This window comes from Polypterus senegalus, chromosome 10 (genome assembly GCF_016835505.1).
Source record: "Polypterus senegalus isolate Bchr_013 chromosome 10, ASM1683550v1, whole genome shotgun sequence".
In the NCBI taxonomy this organism is placed as follows: domain Eukaryota; kingdom Metazoa; phylum Chordata; class Cladistia; order Polypteriformes; family Polypteridae; genus Polypterus; species Polypterus senegalus.
In genome coordinates, this window is record NC_053163.1 from 89,794,380 (window position 1) to 89,822,006 (window position 27,627).

A 27,627-nucleotide genomic window follows, 5' to 3' on the forward strand; every position below is an offset into this window, starting at 1 on the left:
CAGCAGATCATGAAATAATTGAATTGATGCAACAGTGGCAGTTTTGCAAATATTATACCAGGCAGTGGGTTTGATTGGAAACCTTACTCCTTGTATAAGGCATTTGATCTTTCATTTAGTCTATTTCCCCCATCTTCACCATGAGGCACAAGGGTGACCAAATTTAATGTCCAGTTGGAAAAATAATTGAAAAAAATGTCAGTGCTGACGTTTTCAGGCTTTGTTGTACCTGACAGCTTTCACCATAGAGTTCTGTCTATCTAGGTCGGAAATGAAACTGATACAAAGTTGCTATGCCCTTAAGTAGTGGAGGAAATGGAAGGATCTGTTTTTCAGTCAGGTAGCTAGGAAGCAATGTCAGAAGTCCTCCAGATAGTTCTCCTCCATTCTACAGCACACAGAAACTGGATTAATGGCAGTGTAACATTGAAAACCTTCCCTGTATTTCCCAACACATTCAAACCTGTGAGACATGTCTGAAACTCACAAGTGTAACAGTACTAAATGACAGAATTACATTATGAATACAAGTGTCTGAGGGAAGGTTTTGAACTGTGTTTCTGGATTTACTTTATATGTGTCACTATTTAGTATGTGATTACTTTAGAATATAATGATGGATTCTCACCTTTTGAATTGATTTGGGCATATAGATTTCCTTTGGAAATTCTGTCAGAAGAATTGTTGCAGCCTCGGCCTACTTGCAGAAGATTTAGAACTAGACCCAAAGACACGACACACAGGAAGTATTGTATCTTTAGGCTGGCATTAGAATGCCTGGAAATCTCAGTAGAAGCTCGAAATTGTTGCCGTGGATATGTTGTCCTGGTCTTTATGGCTCAGCATGCTGCACCAGAACCCTCAAATGGAAAACTGATAGAAAAAAAAGGCAGGTGAAGTTAAATGAATGAGTTGTGAAATAACTCGATCATGAATATTTTTTGTAGCGCAAACAACTTTGTTAAAATTATTTTGTTGCAAAAAATCATATTGAATGAAACGTACACAGTTCACGGCATATTTCAGTTTTCTGGACATTTAACAAAGAATTTGAAATACTAGATTCAGATCTCTTAGCAAAGCATTAACTTTCATTTAACAGATGGATTAAAAATCATGGACACTGACAATATGATGGCAATAATTTGAGAAATTATTCTTGAATTTTTGACTTTGTATAGTTTACGGAGGTTATAAAACAAAAAAAGAGAACAAAGATGCACAAAACTTAATGTGAGGATCCTTTGGAGAGAAACACTCTCCAGAAAGTGCATTATTCATGTGTTTAAGTGTTTTTTTAGCATTTGTTTCAAGTTATTATTTTAAAAGGGAGATTCTGGCATTGTAATGATTTATTTAGCTCTTTAAATTTTTAAGAGCCACTGGCAAACCAGCTTTCTCTCTTAGGATAATTAAACTAGTTGAATAAGCTTCTTGTCAGTTTTCTTTATCTAGCATTCTTGTGTATCCTCTGATTTGTTTTTTATACTGTTAATCTATGTTGGTTCATTTTTGAAACACTTGTATAGTTTTAGGCCATAGCACACTAGCACCAAAACCCATTTCCTTCCTCCAAAAGTTAACATCTACGACATTATAGATGTGTAGAGACCTTTTTGTTTTTCATTGACATGGTTAGCTTCTTTATAGATTCATTGACATAATAAAAACAGGCTCTCATTTTTTTTTTTTTAATTTTATTCATTCCTTTAGCTTTTTTAGTAGAGTCATCAATATTTGCAAATGCTAAATTGGTTGGTACTTGGTTAGATTGCTTAAAGGTATATTTAAGATTTCAAATAAAAATTGATTAATGGGAAAACCTCACAATCACAAAGTATTCATTATAATTACTATTTCTGAAATGGATTATGTTAAAAGATTGTATTTTGAGGTTGTGAATAAAAGCATTACAATTGTTTGAACGGTGTATGCTGCTTAGTTGAGTGTGCAGTGTTCTGGCTGCTGTCATTTTTTTTTTGGTGCTGCTACCTTGCTTCATTTGATTATAAGCTACTTTTCATCTTCAGACTTCAAAACTATATTTACTTGTGAAATAGTACAGTATGTTCTGCAAACATGGCTCATTTGTCTAAAGGTTGTGAGGTTACTGCAGTTTTATTGATGCTTTTATATTCTGCTCCAAAAATAGAATGATTTTTATTATTCGGTTTGAAAATAAAAGACGAGTTAAGTCAGTAAGACAACAAGCTATAGAATAGAGACAATATTGCAACTGAAAAATGTTAAATAAGCTACTTTTTATGTTATGCAGCATCTTTTTTGAAGAGGACGTCATTCTAATTTGCTTTATAAATTCCAATTTGCTTTATAAATATTAAGGTAAAATACAGTTATTTACAAATAAACAATTGGTTTTACATTTAGGACAAATGCAGTATAAATGGTTGCTTAGGTTCATGAGGTGAGTCAGTAAAAGCAAATAAATTCACAATATGTTGGTGTAAAGTAGCTTTTAGGCCACTAAACTCTTAAAGATCTGTTCAGTAACATTGCGTCTGTGTGGAGAGATGGAACATGTACTGTATCCCCTCATTATCAAGCAACCCAACATAGCAAGCTTGAGAAATCATTCCATAAACAGTTTTCATAATCATTAATGAACTACAGTTTCATTTTGTACTCACTAATTGAATATTCTTGCTGTTTACTAAACAAAAAGAAAGATACTATAGAAATATCAAGTGGTTTCTGCTTTGTATAGGTAATGCTGATGGAATATTCTTTAACCCTAAAACTTGAAATGGATGAAGCAGATTCCTTAATACTGTAGATGTATTTATTGAATAATGACTCTTGCTGTATACTGTACCACTAAAAATGTTTTATTAAAACAGGGGTAATCTTTCACCCTCTCAGTTTTTATGGTACATTATGTCTTTGGGTGCACTAAAATGCTAGTTAATCATATTTGATACACCAAATTGTTCAAAACAAACCATTGCCATTGTGTACTTCTAATGTGTGAATTCCCCTCAATTAAAAACATGAATATAATGCCAGCTTTCTGAGCCAATCATGCCTTAGGCAGATTTATATTACACAAACTGTGCATGGCGTCACAGATCAGTAGGACTAAGTGCCTATAGCACCAATACACTTCATTGCTTTCACAACTTTAAGCAATAGGTAGTGCTGAGTGATATGTTTGGCCATTCCTAACTGTGCTTGTTTCACCAATGGGAGGCTAAACCATTAGCCCTGCCAATGGCCTCTTTCAGTCACGAGACGTGCTCTTCCAGTTGTGCTTGTTTCACTTACCCAGCTTTTGCTCTTTCGATCACACTCATTTCACCAAGGGCACATAATTTCCATGACGTTTGTCTCAACAATGGGAACATTATTCCGATTGTACTTGTTTTACCAAGGAGATGCCTTCCGCTCTTCCAATACTGTGTATGCACCAATAATGGCAAAGTTTACAATTGCTGCTAGTGGGTCGTTAATTAACTTTAAAGGGTAAAACCAGGTCACAAGACCATAAAGGTTGAGAAACATTTATATAATGGAAAAAGTAACATTCCAGTATTCCCAAATAGATCATTTGCACTTCATATTATGACTGAGTACTTCAGTGGATAGTATGGTAACCTTACAGTGTAAATAACTACTAAACTCACCCGAATCATTCCTAAAATGTATATAGTAACAAATTTTACACTCACTATTCATTTGCTGTGCTCTCTTCCATAAATGCTGAAATTACATTAGCTAAAATCAAAGTAGAACAGAATCAAAATAAGTCCATTTCTGTTGGTAAATTAGGATAAAATCATTTTTTCCCCCAAAAGAAAAAAATAAACTAAAGGAGACCCAAGTGCAGTGCCATGTTCTGTGATGTACCTTTCTGGGCTGTCAGTGTGCTTTTGGTTTGTAGTCAATATATTGTAGCAGCCTCTTTTTCCTCATTGAAATATCAACATTCCAGCATTGCATATTTCTGGGGTATTGTTGTAAAAATAAAAAAATAAGAAATATTTAGAAAATTGACAAAAATACTTTCAGTGAGCAGAGTGTAGAATGGGAAGCAGGAGTCTATCCATTAAATGATGGGCATAAGGCCAGGACCAACTAATGGTTTAGGACAGTGTTACACATGAAAGATTCTGTATACATACTGTATACGAAGCATTTCGGCTTATACATTAAAATGGTAACAATACAGAAATTGTATTTCTATAGCACCTTTCTCATGCGTGAGGTGCTTTAGAGTCGGGGGGGGCAGTATAGTATATTTGACATTGGATACAAGTATATTCTGCATAGAACACTAAACCAGATATATATAAGATATAAAGCATTAAGCAGAATAAAAGACAATAAACCAGAGTAAAATACTAAATTAGTACTAGAAGAAAAGTCTGAAACAACAAAATGTGTGATAGAACACATATAAAAATAATCCGGAGCTTCTGGACAGAGGTAATCTGAAAGAAGGGGCAGAATGTTAGGTTAAGTTAAAAGCCTTCGTGAACAGATGAGTTTTGAGTTATTTTATAAAAGAGAAAATTGAGTGTGCTGATCTAATTAATTTTGGGAGATCATTCCAAAGTCTGGAGGCTATACAGCTGAATACCCAGTCATCCGTACAGTGCAGGTTAGTGTGAGGCACAACAGGTTTGCCAGAATCAGCGGACCTTAGTGGGCGAACAGGAGCATAGTAATGGAAAGTCACTGATGTAGTCTGGTGCAAGACCATTTAAAGCTTTGTAGGTCATTAATAGAATTTTTTATTCAATCCTCAAAGACACAGGGAGCCAGTGATGGTGAAGTAGGATGGGCGTTATGTGCTAACTGTTGTTGGTTTGTGTAAGGACTTGAAGGATTTTTGAATCAACTGGAGTTGTGATAAAAGACCTGAAGGTGCATCTGCCAGTAGAGAGTTACAACAATTGATGCAGGATGTGATAAAAGCAGAGTTATGCTCCATCCATGATGTAATTTCACTGAGGCAAGTTATGAGCTGAGAAAGCTCCAATGTTGGACTTTTTAACATTGAAATAGAGTTGAGTATCATCTACATAAAAATAAGTTATGAAAGACATGGCCAAAGGGAAGTATATAATATAGAAGAGCAGAAAGCCAAGGGTGGAGCTCTGAGGAACTCATGTTACTGGTGATGAGATGAGTCTGCTGTTGCCAAGACTAACAAACTCTTGGCTATCATTCAGCTAGAACTTAAACCACTGGAGGGCAGTGCCAATGATACCCAAACTGTTCTCCATTCTGGGAAGAAGAATGTCATGTTTAAAAGTGTTAAATACTGCACTGAGGTCTAACAGAATTAATATGCTGGTTTGTCCTGAGTCTGCTGCCATAAGCAAATCATTGGTTACCCAAAGCAGTACAGTTTCACAGCTGTGCTGTGCTCTGAAACCAGACTGAAGGGGTTCCATCAATTTATTAGAAGTTAAGTAATTGGTGAGTTGGGAGGCTACAACATGCTCAAGAACTTTTAACAGAAAAGGTAATTGAGAAAGACTGAAAATTAGGATTGTCAGCCTCGAGACCAGACTTTAACATTTACGACTCCTTCTGTTTTTGACAATTTTAGACCAATATCTTACCTGCCTTTTTTGAGTAAAATTCTCGAGAAGGCTGTCATTACGCAGCTAAAAATTTACTTGAATAAACATTCTGTTCTTGACAACCGCACTGGTTAATGCAGTAAATCACTTGCGGGTTAATGCGGACAAAGGCCATATATCTGTTCTTATTCCCTTAGACTTGAGTACAGATTTGACACCACTGATTACAGTATTCTTATAAATCAACTTAGATAATGGATGGACTTCTCTGGCATCATCTTAAACTGGTTTCAGTCTTACTTAACAGGTAGAAAAAACTTTGTTAGATGCGGTGATTGTACTTCGAAGACACCATATTTTATATGGTTTAATATGGTGTACCACAAGGATCTATTTTAGGTCCACTACTCTTTTCGATCTGCTTGCTTCCATTAGGTCAGATTATCTCAAAGCACAAGGTGAGCTATTACAGCTATACACAGCTGCATTTACTGATAGCCCCTGATGTTTTGGGGTCTCTGATCCTGGGTCTTTGTTGTATTTCTGAATGGATGAGCTGTAACTTTCTCAAACTAAATAAGGAAAAAACAGGAGTCTTAGCTATTGGCAAAAATGGACATAGTGAGGGTTAGAAATAAATTTGATCCCTTTGGCTTTAAAGTCATGTCAGAAGTAATGAATTTTGGGGTTATATATTGACTCTGACCTAAATTTTAAATCACATATTAATCAAGTCACTAGGACTGCATTTTTTCACTTAAGGAATATAGCTAAAGTTGGATCTCTTATAACTTTACAAGATGCTGAAAAATTAGTTCACACTTTTATTTTCAGTCAGCTAGATTACTGTAATGAGCTCCTTACAGGACCACCTAAGAAAGACATCATTTGGTTACAGTTAATGCAAAATGCAGCAGCAAGAATCTTAATAGAAAAAGTAAACCTGAGCATCCATCTATCCATCCATCCATCCACCCATCTTCTTCCACTTATCCGAGGTCGGGTCGTGGGGGCAGCAGCTTGAGCAGGGATGCCCAGACTTCCCTCTCCCCGGCAACTTCTTCGAGCTCTTCTAGGGGAATCCCGAGGCGTTCCCAGGCCAGCCGGGAGACATAGTCCCTCCAGTGTGTCCTGGGTCTTCCCCGGGGCCTCCTCCCGGTTGGACGTGCCCGGAACACCTCGCCAGGGAGGCATCCTGATCAGATGTCTGAGCCACCTCATCTGACTCCTCTTTATGCAGAGTAGCAGTGGCTCTAATCTGAGCACCTCCCGGATGACTGAGCTTGTCACCCTATCTTTAACAGAAAGCCCAGACACCCTGTGGAGGAAACTCATTTCAGCCGCTTGTATTCGCAATCTCGTTCTTTTGATCACTACACATAGCTCATGACCATAGATGAGAGTAGGAACATAGATCGACTGGTAAATTGAGAACTTTGCCTTATGGCTCGGCTCCTTTTTCACCACGACAGATCGATGCAGAGCCTGTATTACTGCGGACGCCACACCGATCGGCCTGTCGATCTCACGCTCCATTCATCCCTCACTCGTGAACAAGACCCCAAGATACTTGAACTCCTCCACTTGGGGCAGGATCTCGCTCCCAACCCTGAGAGGGCACTCCACCCTTTTCTGGCTGAGGACCATAGTCTCGGATTTGGAGGTGCTGATTCCCATCCCAGCCGCTTCACACTCGGCTGCAAACCGATTCAGAGAGAGCTGAAGATGAAGCAAACAGGACAACATCATCTGCAAAAAGCAATGACCCAATCCTGAGTCCACAAAACCGGACCCCCTCAACACCCTAGCTGCGCCTAGAAATTCTGTCCATAAAAATTTTGAACAGAATCGGTGACAAAGGGCAGCCCTGGCGGAGTCCAACTCTCACTGGAAACGGGTTTGACTTACTGCCGACAATGCGGACCAAGCTCTGACACCGGTTGTACAGGGACCGAACAGCCCTTATCAGGGGGTCGGGGTTCCCCATACTAACGGAACACCCCCCACAGGATTCCCCGAGGGACATGGTTGAATGCCTTTTCCAAGTCCACAAAACACATGTAGACTGGTTGCTCAAACTCCCATGCACCCTCCAGGACCCTGCTAAGGGTTTAGAGCTGGTCCACTGTTCCGCGACCAGGATGAAAAGCACACTGTTCCTCCTGAATCTGAGGTTTGACTATCCGGTGGAACCTCCTCTCCAGAACCCCTGAATAGACTTTTCCAGGGAGGCTGAGGAATGTGATCCTTCTGTAGTTGGAACACACCCTCTGGTCCCCTTTTTAAAGAGGGGGACCACCACCCCGGTCTGCCAATCCAGAGGCACTGTCCCCGATGTCCATGCGATGTTGCAGAGACGTGTCAACCAAGACAGTCCTACAACATCCAGAGCCTTGAGGAACTCCAGCATATCTCATCCACCCCCGGGGCCCTACCACCAAGGAGTTTTTTGACCACCTCGGTTACCTCAGTCCCAGAGATGGGGGAGCCCACCTCTGAGTCCCCAGGCTCTGCTTTCTCTTTGGAAGGCATGGTAGTGGGATTGAGGAGGTCTTCGAAATACTCCCCCCACCAACCCACAAAACCTGAGTCGATATCAGCAGCGCACCATCCCCACCATATACAGTGTTGACACTGCACTGCTTCCCCCTCCTGAGATGCGGGACGGTGGACCAGAATCTCCTCGAAGCCATCTGAAAGTCGTTCTCCATGGCCTCCCCAAACTCCTCCCACGCCTGAGTTTTTGCCTAAGGCCGGAGTTATACTTCACGCGATGCGACGCATGCTGCAGCGGACGCTCCTGCTACGCAAGCGTTGTAGTGTTCATATTTGCGCGCGTACTTTACGTAAATCTGGAGGAATCCACGAGGTGGCAGTGCGAGATATTATCACGGTGAGAACATGTTCGGCTTCTCTGTGTTGTGAATTGCCTAGAACACTCATTAAATTCTGATGACACCTTACCGCAATATCTCTGAAAAGGATGTTTATTGATTAAATCCATCAATCCAGGGGTGTGTCCATTCCAGCAAGCATTGGGCACGAGTGAGAAACAGTCCCTTGATGAGGCCTCAGCTCATCGCAAGGTGAATAGAAGCACACACATACACTAGCGTCATTTTAGCGGTACCAAATCCCCAAATCTCCAAATCTTTGGAAGGAAACCAGAGCACAGTGTGGAATACAAGCAGGAAATACCAGCAACATAACTCCCTGCGAGACAGCAGTGCTATCGCTCCACCACCGTGACACCACCATGTGTGTAATTATTCCTCCATGTGTGTAATTAACAGTATTCATTATTTAAACGAAATTATATGTAAAATGTAACATACACACTTTAATGCATTTCATCATGAAGGTAATATCAAGTATAAATCTAAGGATTCTAAATGTGCAGAGAGTTGGAATATCATACATTTAATTTGTTCTGTATGGCGATCTATTGCTGCTCTCCGCTGCTGTCAGGTCCAAGAAGCTCGTAGCGATTAAAAACTGGGATGACGTTTACGATGGTCTGCATTAATGATAAAGTAAACTACGAGGTTAAAGTGGACATTTCGAGATTAAAGCCGAAATTTCCACTTTAATCACAAAATACACGTTTTCACCGTGTCCTTTATTTTTTTTTCTCAGTGGCTCAAATATAATGCTATATATTATGTTGCTGTTGTTAAGTTGCAAAAATAAAAAAATAAAAAAGACGACACAAAAGATGGTATGTGAGACTTTTAAAATGTATCGTGTCATTATGTTCGGGAACTATCTACATGTGACAGAAAGCCTCTATGCAGATCCTACAGGATGAATGGTTCAAAGTGGTGAAGCAAAATGCCGACATACAGATGCATTCGTGATGCTTTTATATTCAAGCGTCGCATATTCCCAATCGTAATTACACGATATCTGTGATCTGATTAATATGTGATTTAAAATTCAGGTTACAGTCAACAGTTACCCCTAAGTTCTTTACCTCCGTCTTGACTTTTAATTCTAAAGATTCAAGTTTATTTCTAATAACCTCATTATATCCATTATTGCCAATCAATAAAATTTCTGTTTTCTCTTTATTTAGCTTGAGAAAATTACTATTCATCCATTTAGAAACACAAGTAAGGCATTGTGTTAGTGAAACAACAGTCGGGGTCATCAGGGGCTATTGATAAATATAGCTGCGTGTCATCAGCGTAGCTGTGGTAACTTACGTAATGCTCCGAGATAAGCTGACCTAACAAAAGCAGGTAGATCGAAAAGAGCAGCAGACCCAAGATAGAGCCTTGTGGAACACTATATAGGATATCATGTGTCTTTGAGTTGTAATTCCCACAACTAACAAAGAATTTTCCACCTGCCAGGTAGGATTCAAACCAATTTAAGACACTGCCAGAGAGGCCCACCCTTTGACTAAGGCGATTTCTAAGAATGTTGTGATCAATTGTGTTAAATGTGGCACTCAGATCTAAGAGGATGTGAACAGATAAATGGCCTCTGTCTGCATTTACCCGCAAGTCATTTACTACTTTAACGAGTGCAGTTTCTGTGCTGTGTTTTGTTCTAAAACCTGACTGAAACTTATCAAGAATAGCATGTTTATTGAGTGGTCATTTAGCTGCATAATGACTGCCTTCTCTAGAATTTTGCTTAAGAAAAGCAGGTTAGAAATGGGTCTAAAATTTTCAAACACAGAGGGGTCAAGATTATTATTATGCTAATCTATAAATTATTCATAAACATAAAGTAAATACATTTTACATAAACATTGGGAAGGTAGTGAGAAAATACATGTCAAGTTCTCAGATAGAATCATTTTGCCTTGCTGTGCATATAATGTAAACTCTTAAAGAAAGCATCTGGCCTGAAATTGGGATTAAGCTACAGAACATTTGGTAAACTGTCAGAGTGCGAGGATTGGAAGATATCACAAGTGCTCTCATAAAAGAGAATGATTAGAAGCACTACAGTTACGGATTGTTTTTATTATTTTTCTCTCTATAAAGTATTGGAATATTTTAAGGAAAGGTGAATATTATTATATTATATATGTTTTACAGTAGAAGTCTTAGACGTCTTAGAAGTAGTAGACTTTTTATTACAAAAGTTGCTTAACTGGAGACTGTAAATTGGCTATGTTTAAGTATGAGAGTTGGTGTGAGGGTGAGTTCTTTGATGGACTGGTGCTGCCACCAGGGTTCCTGCCTTGTCTCCACTGATGCCAGAATGTGCGGTGTCCTTGTTTTGAAATGGATTCATTTTGTCTGTTAAATATAAATGCAGCATGTCTAAGTTGAAAATCATCATTTGACATATGTAAAAAGGAAACAAAATGTACTGGTAATAGCATAATTACATTAGAAATCAGTAAATATTTCTTACTTTGTAGTCATTCTGGTATGTGTTCAGGTGAAAGTGTGTACATATATTTATTCACGTATCTGCCTATTTATGTAATTATTTAAAGAGCTACTATAAAAAGCCAAATGTCGCCCTGGGGACAAATAAAATGTCTATCTATCTGGGCACAATTTACAATCTGCTTTGAGTTCCCTAGCTTATATAAATTTTAAACTAGATATTTTTTTAAGCTTGCTTAATAATGTCTCATCTTATTTTCCAATCCTGCTTTTTATGGTAAGGGTCATAAATAAAATAAAAAAGTGACAAATGTATTGGTTCAGACAATAGATGGATAAAAGGTTTAGCATTTCGCATATTTTTTGTTTTGTGCTAAACAACCTTTTTTATTTAGACTTGAACATCATTTAGACTATTTTAACTGATCATTTTCTTTTAAAATAATAGGTTCTTGGAATGTTTTTGTTCTGTGTAACCACTTGACCCCTCTGTATTTTACCTGTTAATAATTAATGAAAATTTGTTCTATTATTATTTTAATTGTGATCCAGACCTTTAACTGTTAGCAGTCAAACAACATTGTCTTTCGTAGTGATTTTAGTATTGAACAGTTAAATATATTCATGTGTTTTATTAGGAAAGGGCACATTGTGGCATTGCCTAATCCTGAAATAAGGCTAAGGAGTCACAAAAATCAAAGAAACATGCATTATTGAAACAAATCACAAAAGAAGGGAAACTGAAGAAGAACACAAAGTTCTGGAACCGCAGAAAGGAGTACTTGTTCTCCTGAGTACTTTTATGTTGTGGCATTGCAGTGGTTAGCTAAATAAAGTCATTATTCCTTTTCAACCTAAAAACCACACACTTTTTCATTAATCCTGGCTTCTTTCTCCTGCTATTGTACGGTAACCATAAATTGTCCTTTAGCTGTATAGACTCCTACTGCTTGTGGCCTATTTCAACCCAGGTCTATAGGGACATAAGGTTTCAAGCTTCCTCAGCTGCTTGTGATGTTCATATAATCCTGTGTCTTTAGTGACCCTTAAAGGCCTGGGTCTTTTGGGTAACATGCCAGCTGTCTATTGTCCTAAATGACCAACATTACTATTCTGGGAAGTCACAGACCATTGGCTTTCCCTTATCAGCTAACACATGAAATGATGAGACTTCTGCTAGTCCTCCCTGACCTTTCCCTTGAATGTGCTACCTGGGACAGATAGTAATATTTTTGTAACATCTTATTAGTCTTTTGACAACTCTCCCTGACCCCAGCTTGTAAAGTATAACCTCCCATCCTCTAGATTTTATAAATCCACTCAGAATATTACATTTTTTCATCATGCCCTTATTTCCTTACCACCCACATTTATGTGCCACCATGTCTGACAGAGTCACCACCCCCCCCAGTTTTCGTAGCCCTTTCTTCATCCTTCTTGTACAGTGGATCCATCCACCTCTCTTCCAGAGGTTGTTCATGGGTCTTTGCTTTACACTGTGTCACCTTGGTGGTCTATAAACCACTGAGATCTATCATCTATCTATACCTCTTTAGAGTATATAATACGTTTTGTCTACAATAACATCTTCATTGTTAAACTATGTCACAAAATGTGTCAGTGGAATGGCTTAAACATAGTGTTGTGTTTTAGTGTGAGTGTCACTATGGTAGTGCATTGTACTCTAATGTCATAGAGGGGAATTAGTGAAATGTTGTAAAGCTGTTGTGATGACATCCCATCTAAGTGTGAACATGCTTAGTATTCATATACAGCATTTGTCAAATGTTCCGTGAGAAACATGATGTATAGCTGTATCTGATAGACTCCTTAAAGAAAGAAAAAAAACATTAATAAACTTGAGAACAATTAGATTTTGTGCTTGAATGTGTACCGATTCTACTCATGTTTCACACCATAATGACATAGTATATTTGAGAAGGTTCTTTTGTTCAAATTATGCTTTTATTAAGTTTTGCGATTGACATGTAATTATCAATGTATTGTTTTATGTAATTCAGAATACTAAATGTGATCTACGCAGTCTGCTGAATGCCCTTACATATGATCTCTTTAATAATATGCTATTTGCGCCATGAAAGTATTGTTGAAAGAGATTTTTAATGATGTACTGTTGTCTGCTGAATGGGGCAAACGTTTCACTGGAATAGAAAGACGGCATGACCCCTTAATGCTGCACTTCACTGTTTTCATGGCTCTGATAGGAAAGATCATTCTAGGCCCTCTACTAGCAATTCATGCCTTGATTTTTATCTTGACAGACCAATCACTATTGAAAGTATGCTGTATCATCTTATTTCATAATCTTCATTGTACAGTGCTGCTTTTGTTCACTTTCCTTGGCTCTCATTTAATGGTGCTTGGTTTATTTTTATGTAGTTGCATTATTTTTAAAGTTGTTTAGTCTTGTGCCAGTATCCCTTTGCTTAAATTTAAAAGCTAAATGGCAAATTATCAGAGATTTTTTTTCTAGTGTTAAGTGTGATTTACAAGTACTTTGTGCCACACCTTAAATTTTTAAAGAAAACTTGTGGCATCTCCACACCAATAGCAATAAGTAAAAATACCAAGATTCACAGTGATAGCTAGAAGGTTAGCCTGCCATTGTACTATCCCTTTATGATATCAAAAGAAATCCTAGTTTAATAAAGAACAGGCTGTTGACTCATGATGCTTTGTGTACAGTTAGCTTTTGAGGGTTTTTTGTCCAAATGTCAAGCCCTTAGTTGCTGTGAAGTGCACCTTAAATTAAACAGAGCCTGACTAAGCACACATTCTGACGAAAGTTGTTAGAAATAACCTCCATGTGGTATGTCACTTCATTCTCTAGTGTGTTTGGCTGCGGAGGCAGCATAACTGGGATTAAAAATAATTGCCTTCTCATGTTTAGCTAAGATTTGAGGGGGCTGGTCAGTGTGGCTGTAGGAGGAGCTGCATTCCCAGTAGTCTTAGCAATTTCCTACACTGTATGTTAGTTGCTCTCAGATCTGGATTTACCCTGAGAATACAGTTTTTAATTTGTGTGCTTGTCATGTGTCTGTGTGTGAGAGAGAGTGAGAGAGAGAGACAGTCAGACAGAGTGGGGTCAAAGAGGGAGCACTGCATCCTCCTGTAAAGAACAATCGGGTGTACGTGAGTGGAGAAATGTGTATTGCCTTTTTTAAGAGATTTAAAAGCTGTAGAGACTGATGGAATTAACACTGCATTGCCTGCAAGGCTTGTTTCACTGCCTATCATTTTTATTTTAATTAGCTTTAATATTTAATGATTTTAAACATACCTTTCTTAAAACTGAAATCAAGTTACAGATACATTTTAGTTGTTTTTTAAATTTAAATTGATGGTCGTGCTTAAGTTTTCTTTATCCCCCAAAGTATATGCAGTATGACATTCTCACGTTTTAAACCTATACAGGATTCTATGTTTGTTAAATTTTCATCTAATATCTTTATAAAGATTTTTATGTTTAGTTTAAACTTCTGCTTTTCCCATAGTTTAAAAACTTTTTAATATAATAGAGCTTGAATAAAGCTGCATTATAAATTGTTGGGTTGCTAGTCCATCACAGGGTGTAGTCAGAAACACCCTCACACTTGCTCACTCCAGAACATTTAGGAATTAACAATTATCCTACAGTGTGTGCAATTGGAATATAGAATACTAGGAGTGACCACAGGGATAATCTGTAAACTCTGAAATGTCAGAAGATCAAAGTTGGGTCCAGGAGCTATGCAATCAATCTACAGATGCATTATCATGAGGAGGAAGACAGTTGGCTTGGTCATCCTAGTCAAGAAGACTAAAATGTACAAAAATTGTTCCTCTATTAAATAACAAAATTCAAGGGAAGCATTAAACAAAGCAGAGCTCAAACTAGTAAATAAGTGGAAAGCAAAAAGCAAAACTTGCAACCTCTCTGTGTCTGATAATAAATGTTGTTAACTCCCTCTCGATTAAATAAGATGGTTTGTCAACTTGCTCATCTAAGTAACACCAAGCATCGTCTCTCTCCTACTTTCTCGGTCTCGCTCTCTCTTGTGTCTCAAATAATGGCCTCTCTTCCTCCTGCCAATTCAACCCTTGCACTGGTTTACCTCCTGATTCTAAACTCAAAAGATCTCATCCCATGGTTATCCTGTTAAGGGGACAACATAGTCCTGTGTGCCTTCTGGCCTTTAGGAGATCTTCCCCTCTGTTGTGTTCCATCCCTAGCTTCACTTTAATTTTAAACAGAAGGGCAGGCATCATTACCAACTAGAGAATCTCCTAGTTTGGAAGATATTTAGAAATAAATAATCTGGAAGGTGAATTATTAATATGGACCAATATACTACAGCCTACACATTTTTAAAATTTAAATTATTAAAAGCAAGTAACATTCTATACAATAAAGTCAAATATTTTAAAACTAAGTTAAATTCACCCCTGCCCCTCTCAACAGAAAAAGGAAGGCCAACAGCCAGAGTAAAACTTGGAGTAGAAAAGAAGGAATAGAAAACTTTTCCCCAGTATTTTTTTTAGATTTTTATTTGGCATACTCATTGTCCTGTTTTTTCTGGCAGGTGCATATTTTTATGCTTGAATTCACACAAACTTTAATAAATGAGATTCCAGGACTTGAGTTGGAACCTCTAACCACCTTATATGCAAAGTATGTAAAGATTGTTTAAAATGCTTTTTACTGCAGTCTTCATTGCATGAACATCCCATAATTATATTTTATTTCTTTACTGAAATTACCTGAAAACATTTTGTGTGAAATAAAGGTATATCAGAGAGAAAAAGGTTTAGTGTTTTCATTTAATTTTCTCAGTTGGAAACATCTATCGACAAGGTTTTTCATCCATTTTTATTGATGCCTGCACATGAAAAGATCTAATTAAAGGTGTGCGTGTGTGTGTGTGTGTGTGTGCCCTGCGGTAGGCTGGCACCCTGCCCGAGGTTTGTTTCCTGCCTTGCGCCCTGTGTTGGCTGGGATTGGCTCCAGCAGACCCCTGTGACCCTGTAGTTAGGATATAGCAGGTTGGATAATGGATGGATGGAATTTTTTATGTTTACTGTGCATGCTCTTTATTGTTGAATTCAAAAAAATTCTAGTGATTCTTTCAAAGAAAAATTATGCATGGAATTTCTTTTCTATTCATTGTCTGCAGATCTTTATTTAAAATACTGTATATTTACAATGCAGTTTGAAATGCCTGGTGATCTAAAGTTAGACATTGCAGGATCTGTGTGTTTTACTGTAAACTCTGAAACAAGAAATACATATTTCTATAAACAGTACAACATGGAATGAAATTAACAGTGGGGAAAAAAAGGTTGAAATATGAGAATGTCTATTGACACTAGAGTTGGAGTAGATTTAAATACGTCAAAGCCACAAGATGAGGAACTCAGAAAGGATGCCAAATGTCAGTTTTAATTCTACAGTTTTGCCTCTAATGAGCAGGTAATGTAAACTGTATTTATCTTTATCAGTTATGCCTACTCCTGACTCTATACTGATCTTTATGATTACTTCTTGTCCCTCCTCTGAAGTTTAACAATTACTGTCTTACTTATGTAAAGATTTCTTACTTTTTCAACTGAATAAGACTGCATTACCTGAAGCACAGGATGTAACTGGGAATTAATGAAACTATTCAAACGGACAATAATATTGTGCAGTATGTAACATTATACATAATAGTGCTGCTGTCTCGTCGTATGGAGATCATGGATTTGCGTCACAGGTCCTCCCTGCGTGGAAACACTTTGAGTAGTGAGAAAAGCACCATATACTGTAAATGTAAAGAATTATTATAATACTATAATTTAACTATGTTAGCAAAGTGTCTTATTAAATTAATACTATTCTGCTTAGCTAACATATCATGTAAAAAAAAGAGGATAACGATAAAGAGTTGGGGTGGCCAAGTGGCCAAGACAGCCACTTTGTATAACTGGGTATAGCAAATTTTACCAAAAAATAAAAAACACACAATTATTGCAGGGTAAGCTTTACAGATGATAGTTGAAAATATGTCCCAATATGGCGGAGCTGCCAGTTCCCTTCTGACAGAAGAGTTGGGTCCAGGTGGACGGGCACTGGAAATGATGTCTCGGGTGTTTAGCCATCAATCAATGGTCTGTAGAGGGAGGAAGAGAGAGGGCCATTAGGACACAGTGCCATCCCCTGGAGTGGTGGTATAATTACAGTCACTAGGGCACTTCAGCTGTCCCCTATGTGCACTTTTCTGAATGAGCATTTACATTAGATCTTTCTTGACATTTTGCTCCAGTGGTCAGTTAGTTTACACTGTTTGTTTAAAGTTGTTTATTATTATGAATTTGGACAAAAAAAAACTTTTAACCTTAATGAGGATTGGCTATCAGCTCTTTTCAAAATATTTCAAAAATTGGAAAAAAAAGATAAAAAGAAAAAATGCCTTTAAGTTTACCTTCCACCTTTAATATCTCATTTGGCATTTTCTGTTGAGACAGATAAATTCCACCAGTTAATATCTTCCCACAAACTAGCTATCTTTGGTATTCTATATAAGCACTAGCTGTTACTGGAAGGACCTGGCTAGCATGATGATTCTGTTCCAGTCTGAAACATCCTCTTTTTGCTTTATTACTCTGCCTACGATTGCTGTTTTGTCTATTCCAGCCCAGCCTCCTAAATACCAAGAGGCTTGGGCCATCAATTAAGTAGTCACCAGAAGCAACAAAATGAAAATTAAAGTGAGGTAAATCACATATATTAATCAAAACTCAAAATAATACACTCAAAGAAGTGAACAAAATGAAAATCATTTATTCAACTAATATTTAGTATACAATAAAAACCTAGATGGCATTATGTTAAGTGTGAATCATGTGAAATCTGTCCATGGAATGATCAATTTTTTTAAAAAAATTGATGTACTAAGTCATACCCATAATTGAATTATTTAGCTTTTTTGTTGTAAACAAAATTCAGACAATTTGAATATCCATGACTAATGCTTACATAAGATGTCTTCCATGAAGATATGCATATAGCACTGATGCTCTGTATCAAAAAAACATGGTTCTGATGACAAAAAAAATAAAACATTTAATGGTAGTCAGCCATAACCAAAGGTTTACATTCATTTTTTTTTCTCAGTAGGGCTTACACCTAATTTTAGGGTGTAGCTATTGGGTCTGTACAATTAACTGCATCTTAATTAAAAAAATTTTAATGTGTATTTATTTGTAGGGAGAGCACAGTTTTGGTTTTCATGGGTTCAAGCTAAAAAAGTATGAAACAAGTGAAGACAGAGTAGAAAAACGGGAAAATTACTGAAACAAATTTGGTCAAAAGGCACTCTGTGAGATTAAAGTTTTCATTAATTAGCAGAGTGCCATCTGTGTATAAGGAGTCTAGTTAAATAATATGAAAATGAAGTTCTCAAAGCGCCTCAGGTGAATTGTGAGTATTGCCTAGCAAATTAAAATTAATAAAAGATACCAAATGACATTGGTCTTGAAAGTGTTGCCCTTGCTATTCCCATTTTATGTGTTCCTAAGTATACACAGTAAAGGTGTTAGGATATCTAAACAATTAAGTCAAGGTTTGTAACTTTATGCAAAAGTAGAGGTCCACACTGTTTAAACAATGTTAAACACATATTTATAAGATGCATTTTTTTCAGATGTTTCTAGAATATTTATGTCAAGTTTTCAGAGATATGTTCTTACATAAACTGTATCTAATAAATAAAAAAAGCTACATTCAAATTTCTGGTAGATGTGATATCAGTCTGACTCATTTTGTTTATGCTTTTATGTTTTTCATAACATAAAGCATAACTTTTACAGAACAAGAATATATATATATAGATATATTTTTTGTGAAATATTTGATATATGAAACATTAGATGGAAACACTACATTTAAATCAAAGTAACAGAAAGAAGCCAAAAATGAGTCTCAGTGAAGAGGGTTTAAGTACTACACTTGTCAGTGAAGTGCTTCATTTGGTATGTGCAATCAGGGCTTTCATTTGTTTATTTGAATTGTGGTTGAAAGAAGTGAAAGTTTGAGTGCAGGCAGCTGAGATGAGTTTCCTATATGGATCTCCTGAACTTGCTCTACATGATATGGTGTGGAGCTCAGTAATACGGAAGGACTTCAAATTAGACCTGCTGCCTGTGTCGAGTGAGAGGAGTCTGTTGATGTTGGTAAGGTATGTGTTAGGATGTGCTATGGAGTGTACCAATCATGGCACACTGAGGTTAGACCTAGGGCACTCTTTTTCTCTAAAGAAATTTGGAACATGCACTGATGTCAAGCCTTTTTAAAGATAATTCTTCCTTCTTAATTGTATGGAATGTCCCTGAGTGTTGTCATTACAACCTTGTGTTTGCTTAAGAAAATATCTATGACCCATAGGATTTATTTCCCCACAGCTAAGAATGCTTTAAAAATGATGTTCTCTAGATTGGCTTTTTGAACAAGGCCATGTGTTTTAATATTGTTATCATGGCAAAATGTATGTATGAATAAAAAAGAAAATGTGTTCATAGCCTGTCATGTGAAATATGATCCAGTAACAAAATCAGTGAAATAATCAGAAAGTGGTTCCTCAGTTGTAAAAAGACTCTATGACCAAGATTGAATTTTGACAAGCTGCTTAATACATTTTACATATAATGTAGTTCTACTTTTACAGTATGAACATGATTTCTGTATATGAAAAGAATAAAGCAACACAGCAACTCCTAGTATAGTGTGTGTGTATAACGTCATGAAAATGTGTCATTAAGGAATCTGAGGGCAGCTGATCAGACTCTAAAAGCTCAGCACATCAGCCTCCAAGAGAATCAGTAACATTCTGTTTTGTTAGTAACAAGAAATTCTTCAGTACCAGTACAACTGAATATTTCTGTGGATCTTTAATCTTTTGCAGTTATTGCATGCTGAACCTCATCTTGATGTCACTCCCGATTCTGATAGCTTAAACAGAGTGCCGATTTTGTGCTCCTGAATTTGGCAGAGATTGTAATTGAGATTGTAACTGAAGTACTATAATTCATAAAACACTCATTAGCTAGACCTTTCTATATCATCCTTACTGATCGGTTTTGGTTTTCTCTCATTTATCCAAATGGCACTCTGATCATGCAGCTCAACAATTTGATCAATAGATTCTACCTGTCTGATGTACATTAATTTCTAGTTCTTCAAGAATTTGTGTGTATAAGTTTATTTTAACTCCTCTAGTTGTTGAGTTACCTTACATCTCAAATATATGTTCAGAAAATGTCTCCATATACAGTATCAGATGATTTTCTCAGAACAAGTACACTTATGAATACACTTCTTTGGAAATGTTTGTTATTGGCAGTTTATTACTGTCATGGTTCAGCCAGGGATTATTTATGGCTCAAGTGTATTTTCTGCTTACTTATCTTATTGTCTGTGGTGGGCTGGCTTGGCTCCAGCAGACCCCCGTGACCCTGTAGTTAGGATACAGCGGGTTGGATAAAGGATGGATAGATGGATTAATTTATTGTCTTTTAAATATTTCTTGTCATTTTCTATTATATATATTATATAATATTTTCTAAATAGTCATTCCTTGGCCTCTTTTTATGCCAGTGTAAATATTATTCACATTCTCACAACACTTATTATTATTGAAGTTTAAATATTTTAAAAGAAAGCTTCTGGCATGTTTCCTTTAAAAAGCGACAACATGCATCCATATCTGACTTTTTTGTACTGAAACGTTGTTTACTGGTATTTTATTTTGCATTCTCATTTTACATTTCTTTTTCCCCCCCAAACCTGGCAGTTTAGTTCTATACATTTTTAATGGTTGATCGTTATAATGACACACTCTGAATCCACACATATGTCATTGCCAGCATGCGTACTCTCAAAAGGTCATGCTAAGCCTTGTCCTAAAAGTTCTCTGCTGCTGCAGTTAACACACACTGACATTTTATGGCTGAACCTAAAAATAAAAATATAAATGTAACCCTTTGCAGTGTTTTTAATCCATTCCAAAATCAGAAACTCACATAGTGTTTCCCTTAAAAACCACATTATATGCAGTAGTATGAGTTTGAGTGAAGTGTTTTTATTTAAGATAATGTGTATCTAGATAATAAGTGTTCATATTCTTGCCTATTCCAGATGTTTGTTTAATGGATTAGATTTTGAGAAGGAAATTTTTCTTTGAGATAGCAACTGAAAAAAAAAATCTAATTATTAGTAGCACATTGCACATTTTTTTCATTAGGTTACTGTCAGAAAATGTTTTAAACATTACCTTTTAAATATCTTGCTTTTTTATATTTATTTTTGATGTAATGTATTAGAAATTATACTGGTACTCTTTCCTCAACCTCTCCTCACTCAGGCACCCCAACACATCATCATTTCTCTAAGCTAAACCAGTTTCTTGCCCTTTTTAAAAACAATGCAATATTACTTTTTGATTTGCAGCAAAAAACACATTTTAAACAGCATTAATAAGACATTTTTTCTTAGCTTTCAGTATATGTGATTTTAAAAAAAGGCAAGACAAATACCTCTTCCAATTTTCTTAACAACCATTGTTTAGCTTAACTGAGTGCAGTTTAGTCGTTCAGGACCTTTACTATAAACTAGACATAGAAGCATGGATGTACAGTATTTTATTTCCTTTATTTAGTGACATTTAACATTGAGACACTTAATTAAAAGTCCTTTGGCTGTATGTTTTGAAGTACTATAGCCTAAAATCACTTCATAATTCAACCCAGATTTCATGTTTAGACAATGTCACCTTTGACAACCATGCTATGAAATACCCATGTGGACATTTGACCTTGTAAAAGTTCTACATTGATTGCCTGTTCAAAGTGAATCTGCATCTATTGTGTAAATCTTACAATACTACTTAAAAATTAGACCAGTATTAACACTAATTTAATCAATAGTATTATTCACAATAGCTGAAGAAATTTAGGAAATAAATGCCTTTATTCATGTCAATTAGGTTTGAACAGGCACATTTATTGCAAGAACATCTGAGAAGCAAAGCTGTGTATTGCTTGTGCCTCTGCATCTTTTGAAAACATATCCTTAAATTGTCAGTGCTTTTAAACATTCTAGCTACAAAAGAAAAAAAAAACTTAATCTTTTTCCAGGGCCTGTGAAATTGGGTCTCTAAAAGTCATTCTCAACATCACACAATTAGGACTTTGTAGTGAACAGAGCTCTTTTCCATTATTTGTGCCGTGGATATTGATATACTAATTTGATGGATGCTCTTAGACTTGCCAAATAATTACATCAGTCCAGCACAGATCGTGGAAATAGCTGACCTGCACAATGTTTCAGAGTAATTAATTATCAACACAGAAATCTTGGAGCATAGACCTCACTCTATAGTACACTTCTGCATTTATATGGTAGAAAGAACTGCCACAGCAATATGTGTATAGCTGGTGTCATTAAAAATGAATTAATGGATTACTCAAGAGGGTTTTTTCTGTAGTTTACAGTACCGAATTATTTCTTCTTGTCAGTGTCTCAATTTCTCTCTTGTCGTAATATGTCACTTTATGTGCCATCTATATTTGAGTAATGAGTTTAGGTAAAGGGGTCTTAAGGAACTATATGTCTGTTTATTGCTTTAAAAGTATTCTTTATCAAGTTGAGACTTTATAATAAAGCTGAATTCAGAAAACAGTCAAAATATTTAATTTAATGCAGTTGAAAACTTCCAATTTTATATGAAATTATTTTATCAATTTACTGTACTGTAAAAGACATAGCCACAATAGTTAAAATTACTTAATAGACTTTTTTTAAGTCTTGGTTCATTATGTAATTTAATTAGCTCCATGTCTTTTCACAGTATAACCTTTGTAAATTAATGTCATTCTCGTTATTTCCCTTAGCCTGGGGCATTATTTAATGGTCAATTATTAACACTTGAACTACTTTGAAATAAATCAGGCCATTGAACAAATATATATGTTTGAAAGCAAGTATTGAACTTTGGATTTCAGATTGTTAATTTAAAAATATTAAAATAAATGTCAAACTGACTGATCCTTCTTGCGTAGCATTTTTCAGTCTCTCCCATATTTTAGTAATACAGGGATCCATCCATTTATCCGTCTATATTTCTGTTTTTGTATCTGCTCAATCATTTTTAGATTATTACTGTAAATAAATGTATTGATTTCAATTTCGAAAATTATTTCTATGCTTCTGATTGTGACATTTTCAGTATCTGATATTTTTTAAATAATTGTTTTGCTATATGTTACATATAAAAATCTTTTTGTAAGACAGTGAATGTTTAACTCATTTAAAATATTGCAGTTTCAAGAAGAAATAATAGAAAAAAATCTTGTGTGAACAATTAGTATTGCTGTGGTAGGTTAACTTTTTTGCCTTCACTTTCTTTTCATACCTTCATAACATCTTTTGGGTTATGAGAAAACCCTTGAAAGATCAGTAGATAAAAGCAGCCATCCAGTCATTTTCTTAACCTGCTTTTTCCATAACAGAGTTACCAGGAGCCTATTTGGAAGAATCTGACCAAAGGTTAGGATTCCAGTTCATTGCCTGACACACCCATCCACAGTCAACCACATTAGACTAATTTTGAGTTGCCAATCAACTCATAACAGAGCATCTTTGTGATCTTTAGGACACAATTCAAATTCCACATGGACAGTGGGCAGACCAGGATCTGAACCCAATTCACCAGAGTTTGAAGTAGCCATAATTATCATTGTAGCATTCTAAATAAAAACAGAATTCAGATTATAAGGCAGTCTGAATAAGACAGAAAATGTATAATGACAAAGTGCAACTCTTAATACATCTCAACCTACATTTCAATAGATGGGTAAATCTCTGTGAAAGGGCATGGACTGTTCTCAGTGCCACCCTAAATAAGTATATGCTTTTATAGAAAAAAGTGTAGTGTGCCATATACAATATAAAGACTGCAAATAATATAGTTGTTTTAAAATCTATAATAGGCAGAGTGGATTAAGGAAGGGGAAAACCAAAGACAGACAGACAAACCTCTAGCTTTGTAAAGACTACCATCTCCCAAATTACTTTGCTAATTTGAACAGTGTTTCTCCACTAAATATGATAGGTACTGTGGCCTAATGCTTAAAGCGCTGAACTTGAGAGCTCAAGGTCAGAGTTTAAATCCCTACCCTGGTTGCCTGTGTGATCAAGTTACTGAACTTGCTTATGCTTTAACTGCTTAAATATATTCTGATGTTCATGATATGCTTTTTCATGACATTTATTAAGTAAGGTTCCTTATAAAAGTGGACAAATTAAGTGACAGTACAGAAAGTACCAATATACTATAATGGTGCCTGCAAAGGTAAATGTTTTTCATTATTTTTCAGCTCCAGCTTTATTGCCTATTCAAATATTGAACAAAAAAGGTCCAGCTATTCAGCTATTATGTTTGTCTCTGAATAAAAGTAGAATGAAAGTGTACAGCATATATAATTGCTTCAGCCACTTCTACCAAGTGTTTTCAATCCATTAATATGCATTTGAGGTGCTGAACTGATTATAAGGTCAGGTGTTAAATTCTGCACTATCTAGTGTAGCACAAGGCATGTCATTAAAATCTGGTTTTAAGGCTTTTTGCCAGAATATGCATGTGAAATGCTACAGTAACAAAGTTTAGTATGGTTTCTCATAAGAAATAAGAATGTGCATTGGTTATACAATAAAGTTTACAAAAATCCTATAGTCTCTTCTGAGATTTGAAACTTAACTGTCCTGAAATTTACCATAAGGCAAAAGTAAAGAAGGAGGAATAAAATAAAGAAATGTTAAAACCTACTTATGTCAGGTTCCCTCCAGGCTTTCTAAAGTGTCTGCTTTTAATAGTAATGCACCAAAATTACATTTTTTTTTTGCCAAAGATGAATTTCAGAATACATTGTGTCAAATAGTGAAGGCCAAATCCTAAAAATCAAATATTTTTTCATTTGTTTTTCATTTTTTCCACATGTTTGTGTCAGAGTAAGGCCTAAATTAAATCAACTTCATATTCTTTTCAATGAAATGGAATTATAAAACTGCAAGTTCATGAAAAATCCTTTTGAAGTCAGTGTTTTCAAAGAGGATGTATAGTATTTAGAAGATGGAATGGAAAAATCAATACTTGAATAAATACATAAAATAGTAAAATATAATTTAGTATTTAATACATTTTGGAATTATACTTTTTAAGTAATCATCTATTGTGAATTGTGTTCCGTTTGTCTGTTTTGTTTAACTATTTTTAGAGTGTGTTTATAGTCGATGACTGAAACATTCATTTTATTTAAATTCAGTCTGCCTGTACGCCGTTTAGAGGTGGCTGCAGCTGTGTCCAAATAGCCTATTTATCATGCAATTACAGTAATGAATTAAAAGAAGCCAGGTGCAATAAAGACAGCATAAAAGGACTGGAATTAGCAACCCAGTAGGATAAAACAAAGTGGGTGGCTTGATATGTTGTAGCATAAAATGACAGTATGCCATTGTTTCTAAGAACAGACTACTTGACAAGGTGATCTTTTCATAATATGAACTATTATCTATGTAAAAGGCAAATTTAGCTTTTATATGTATGAATTATTTATCCATTGACAGTACAAATTCTGCCTTTTTACTGTGAATTATTTAACATTTAACATGACTATCTTGGTTTTCAGCTAGGAATTACATCCAGATGGTTTAGTGCAAAAAAAAAAAAAATTGATTTAACTCTTTTTGCAATATTTTTTTTTTAATTTTTTACTTATAATGACTACAGAGTGGTGCCGTGGTTAACACTGAACTCTCATGGATTCCAAGCATGTTTAGGATAGGTTGGTTTGTGATTCTAAAGGCGTATGGTGTGTTGTGGTGTGACTATACATGTGTGATAGAGTGTGCTCTGCAATACAACAAGCCTTTAAGGCAGTATTTGGAAGTGGTGCAGAATGAATGAGTAAGTGAATAAAAAGTAAATAATTATTAAAATGGTTTGGGGGAAAGTATTCTCAAATACACAAATGAAAGTTAAATGATGAAGGAAAAATATGCTTTGATAATTTTAATTTCAGTATGTTGCACCTTTTGTTCCATTTTCAGCCAGAGCTGTACTCATAGTTCCACCTTTAGATATATTTATTTTTTTACTCTACTTCAGTGGCACTGCTAATTGTCATTACGGTAGAGTGTTATTTTTTAAAACTATTTTACACAAAGCTTAAGATGTTATGACCTCCTGCTATTGTTGTGTTATCAAATATAGCCACTAATTACTGCAGAGTTACTTGAGTGTGGACTTAAGCAAAAAAAGTGTTAGCACTGCAGTGGTGCCATGCTGAGGCATTGCTTTGTGTTTCTGGTATAAATTAGACTTTCCTATCTTTTTTGAAGCTCATGTAAATTTTTGGTATTTGGTTATTTCTTATATTTTTATCTGTTTATGGGTCTAACATTTCCATTGTTTCCCTGTTTCCTGGTTTCAGTTATCTTTTTTTCTTTATTTTTCTCATTTTTTTTTTCTTTATTTAAGTTTTGCTTCCCTAGTTTCCTTATTTAGAACTGTCGCAAAAGGGTGTGCAAGACTGTACTAGAAGGTCGGCACTTGGTCAGTAAATGTAACATATGCAGCAATTTTAAGTCATTTAAGTTGTTATGGTGCAGCAAAAAGATCAGTGACTGTGTCGGCAAGTCTGACATACACCAGGACTCAAAATTGCATAATGCAACATCAGCTTGAGCTATTTTAAAGGATTCAGATTGGTCTTAGGGTTTTGGTTGTTTTTTTCTTCAAGGTGGTCCTTAATGGTAACTATGACACCTTCCAGTAATCCATTTACTGCTGCTACCTCTATAACAGGAATCAACTTCATTCTGCCTGAAGCTCCTTTCATTTACTGTTCAGGTTGGTCTCATTGTTGACATTCTCTGGTTCATTGAACACCACCTGTATTTATTTCAGCCTCTTGAAATTTAGCAACAAAGGAGCTAAATACTTACAGTAGTCAGTTCATAACACCTGCCTTCCTTTTACCTGGTCTTATTGTGTAAAGCTTATAATTTTAGGCCTTATAAAGCAACAGGTAAACTTTGGGCAAAGTAACTCCCTTGTCTGTAGAGGCAACTCCATCATTAACCAATCACAAAGTTCCCTATTAGGACTGTGTAATTAGTTACAGATATCTTAAAAAGAACAAACTTTTTGAAACTTTTAGGTTCAGAAAGATTATGAGACTTGTTTTTTCTAACTGGTAACCTCACAGAAGTGACTTGACCCTCCACCAAATAAACTACAACCAGATACACTTTGGTGTCCTCAGACTGACCCATCTCATCACAAATTAACTTTGAAGATACAACAACAACGACACAACATTTATTTATATAGCACATTTTCATACAAAAAGTAGCTCAAAGTGTTTTACATAATGAAGAAAAGAAAAATAAAAGACAAAATAAATTAAAATAAGACAACATTAGTTAACATAGAAAAGGAGTAAGGTCTGATGACCAGAGTGGACAGAAAAAACAAAAAAAAAACTCCAGACGGCTGGAGAAAAAAATAAAATCTGCAGGGGTTCCAGGCCACGAGTCCGCCCAGTCCCCTCTGGGCATTCTACCTAACATAAATGAAATAGTCCTCTTTGTAGTTAGGCTTCTCACGGAGTCACTTGATGTTGATGGTCATACA

The 27,627-nt window shown here is 35.9% G+C and overlaps 1 protein-coding gene across 5 annotated transcripts in view; it reads left to right on the forward strand.

Moving 5' to 3' along the window:
- LOC120537309 (fibroblast growth factor 13) overlaps positions 1 to 27,627 on the forward strand; it is a 408,897-nt gene that overhangs the window by 75,035 nt on the left and 306,235 nt on the right. Inside the window, exon 1 of one of the 5 annotated variants that reach the window (XM_039766167.1) lies at positions 14,028 to 14,049. The exons of the other annotated variants lie outside the window; for them this stretch is intronic. The gene's annotated coding sequence lies outside the window, so the exon portion shown is untranslated. Of the gene's footprint in view, positions 1 to 14,027; positions 14,050 to 27,627 lie in introns of those variants that run through there. 5 annotated transcript variants of the gene reach the window in all.